Genomic DNA, 3,811 nt, shown 5'->3' with positions numbered 1-3,811 from the left:
CGAGTGTGTGACAGATTGGATCTTGAATCTTTTGTACCATCCTCTTGATATCAATGAAGCGCGTTTTTAATTGGTTCTCTGTTATCTAATCTCTAACAGCTTGATATTGGTGTTTTTGGTGCTAGCAATTCACACATTGGATATGGGATCTTGGCATAGGTTGGTTATAATCTATGTGTTTGAGGACATTGTAGTTCATTAAGAGACTTTTACAATTGAACAGTTGACTTCTTGGCCCATCATATAATTTATATCATCGAATGCTCCTTTTTTTCTAGCAACTTTTGTGCATTTACTTGTGATTGTCACTATTGATACATGAGGATTGTTTTGTTGTTTGATGCTCGTTGACATTTAGTTATATTTTTTTATATCGGAGCGAGAAATGATATTGGAAAGCATAATCAAGTGAATGCGTGTCAAGAAGTAGGTGCTGCTTCTATCTTGAGAGCTTGACATACCTTGTTTTCTCTAGGTGCATTATATTGGCTGGAACAAATGCAGTGCAAAGGTAGATCATTAAATGCTTTCATAGGTTTTTGCATCTTGTTAGGATTTGGAGATGTACTACCCTCAAAGCGTGCCCTGAAAATGTATGGTCAAATGATGTACATGAGCAACCAGTATTGATGTTACCAACTATGGTGAGCTTGTTTATGCAAGGATGGTGATGATAAACATATTGATGGCAATGCTGACGACTTGTTGTCGTTGTCTATCAGGGGTGGTAGCACATATGATGGTGGCAGCGATAAAATTTCTTTGTGAAATATGACATGGATTTTGATTGTGATAATGATGACAAGGAGAGGCTTGAATTACTGGATAGGTAGTCAAAGACAAGCAACCTCTGAATTCATAAACCTTTATGGAAAATTTGAATCCATAAAAATTCTTCTGTTGCAATTGCAACAACCTCGTTTTTTACTTCACCTGAGTGAGAACATGTTCGAGCGGTTGCTGGATAGTGCTTGACAATTGGTGGTAGTATAGGAACGAGTGGAGGAACTTTTGGAGCAGGTTGAGGAATGTGTGGAGCAGGCATGGTGGGACGAGGTTGAGGATCAAAGGGAGCACACCAAGTTACAGATTCAAGTGGTGGTAATGAATTGGCTATAATGACAGTAGTCGAGCTTGATTGTTGGATCTCTCACTTGATTATGGACGTACATGTAAGGCAAGTAAGGGCTGATCATGAGTGTGTGTCTCTGATGTGGTAGGAATAAAATATAAGGAGTCTTCTTCAAAGACAAGGCCATAGCTAAACAAAAAGTGACAAGTCGTTGGATTAAAGAGTCGATAGCTTTTACTCCATGCAATTCATCATAGCTTGCAAAGATAGTCTTGGTGGTCTGGTATTGCAACTTATGTTGACTCTCAGATGGAAAAAAAGCATAAACAGCAGAGCTAAAGACTCGCAAATTAGAATAGTTAGGTGGCCTTCCAAATGACAAGGTATGGAATGGCGGCTATGCTATCAGAGTAGTGTCTTGGATGTAGTAGATTGTTGAAAATGCTTCTTCCCAAAAGGACTTCGACAATCAGCAATTTTCAAAATACTCCTAGCAGCATCTGCAAGACCCAAGGGTGCGATTTTCTCGCTCAACTAAACCATTTTGCTACAAATTAGAAGGCACGATGAAGCGTTGTTGGATCCCATGTTAACGGTAAGCTTAGGTTGCTGTCAGACTGTGTGGACATGCCTCGGCAGTGAGCGAAAGGCAGTGACATGGCACATAATCATTGATGGACGTTTGCCCCCAACCAAGAAATTTAGTTTCTGGCTCACTAGGCCACCCACTCCATAGGCAAACGAAGAGACTCCATGATGCACGCACTGTGGACTCGACTGAACGCAAGATCGACGACACAAAATCAGAAGTCAATCTGCTAAACCAGGACAACTCGCAGTACCTAACGTGCAGTCTAAATTGCATATTACCCAAGCTCAGAGTGGGCGTGGGCAGTTTGACTCCAAACAAGAAACCATAGGCATTGAATCACATATAGCTCTTTGTTGTGACTCGTAGTAGCAAAAAACCATGGAAATCACAATGACAAAAGCATGAGACACATACTTAGTGATACAAAAGAGAGTTTTTAATTACAAAAAGGAGTACATTGCAGAATTGGCTACATTCTGTACTACATTGTTGTTTCCAAGTTGGAATAATCAAATGATAAGTAGACCTCAGTTTCAAAAGGGTTTAGGAGTTTGGACTAAATACACATTGACCACTTGACAAAAAACTGCATCCACATGAGCCCATCATGGAGATTCCACCACCTTCAGAATGTGTGGAGCCAAACATTGGCTACTAACAATTTTGTTCTCATTACGAATTCTAATCTTCCTATCATCCAGCTGGAAGAAAAAGTGTACAGGTGGGTTAGGCATAGTGAGAGTAATCTATTGTCGAATGCTAGACAATGGCCAATCATCCTCTATCTACAACATAAATGGTTCTCGTCCTTCAAATACAAGGCTTAGCTCCACAGATGCAATGTCTCGTGTATCTTGATCAACACTATTCCATTCTCTATTCAACAATCTCCATCGTTGATACTTGAACACCATGCAAAGGGTTTGTCGCCCAATGAAATATCTGTAAAGAACATAATAAGGAAAAACCATAAACTTAACCAGCACACACAAATCAAAAACCAATCAAAGTAGAATTTTCTTACCTGAAAACAACATCCTTTGAAGAGACCCGACATTCTATCGTTTCAAGATTTGATGATGCCTTGTAGCCCCAATTCTTTCCAAAGGTCTTACATAGCCACTCTTCACTCAGATTTTTCATGATGTAAGTGCAATGAGTGTGGTGTAGTCCGACACATGATTTAAAAATATGCCCAAAAATAACAATTGGGATGAACCAATTCAAATGTATGTTCCTAGAACCTATGCTAGGCTTCATTGCATTGAGTATGTCCACAGAAAGCTTACAAGTGCAAGTATGTTAAATTGAAGAGTTACATGCCGGCCACTCTTGACTATCTAGCTTTGGTAAAGGCAATGGTTCTAAAGTGCCATATTCATAGCTACCCTTGGGCACGATGTACTTATAACTATAGAAGAAGATTGCTTCATTTGCAAGCTGCCTCGAAGATTTTCCTTCATAAAGAAGCTTACTTATCTCAACATGGAATACATGCATAACTCTTGTGAAGCATTCAATCCTTTGCCATTCAATGCTGTCAGAAGGATAAAGCACTGCACAAAACAAAAGAGTGTTCAATACCAAAGAGAGAACCCAAAAGAAACCATCGAATAAACATAACTCACTGTTTGGCATGTGACATTGCATCTGCACTTTGGGATGCACACGAATATCTTTATGTAAGAATACATGCTGCACCAATGTTGCAATCTAGTTTTCGGTCGTCTAAAAGAAAGTATTCTCCCCTTCCAATGCTTTGTTAGGTTAGACACATCCCGAGCACGAACCTTAAATGCCCCTTTTTGGCTTGGGTGCATAGAAACCCAATCATAACAGTGTAAAATGTCTACAATCCATTCATCTGAATCATTTTTCCGATTTCTTACTTCCATCGACTCTATCATTGATCTTCTTTCCATAGTTGGTTCTAAAAATCAACACAATACTCTAGATGTTGGCAAACATATTTATTAAACCCTATCTACGTAACATACAACACAATATATGGATTGCTAGGTAACTTATGCTTACGCAATGCTTATGGAGTGACCAGACTGAAGGGAGACTTCACTGACCGTTTGATGCATCCTCTTGGGCTGATGTAAATGATGCTAATGGTGCCTCATGGAAATGGGCTGATCTGA

At 39.5% G+C, this 3,811-nt stretch overlaps 1 pseudogene; it reads right to left on the bottom strand.

Moving 5' to 3' along the window:
* Positions 1-2,269: 2,269 nt before the first annotated feature.
* LOC147462654 (uncharacterized) lies at positions 2,270-3,484 on the bottom strand (annotated as a pseudogene).
* Positions 3,485-3,811: the final 327 nt, after the last annotated feature.

The sequence above is a fragment of the Adiantum capillus-veneris genome, chromosome 2, assembly GCF_014529385.1.
Source record: "Adiantum capillus-veneris isolate H3 chromosome 2, ASM1452938v2, whole genome shotgun sequence".
NCBI lineage: Eukaryota > Viridiplantae > Streptophyta > Polypodiopsida > Polypodiales > Pteridaceae > Adiantum > Adiantum capillus-veneris.
The sequence above is the reverse complement of the archived record's forward strand: the minus strand, read 5'-3'. Positions and strand labels throughout refer to the sequence as shown.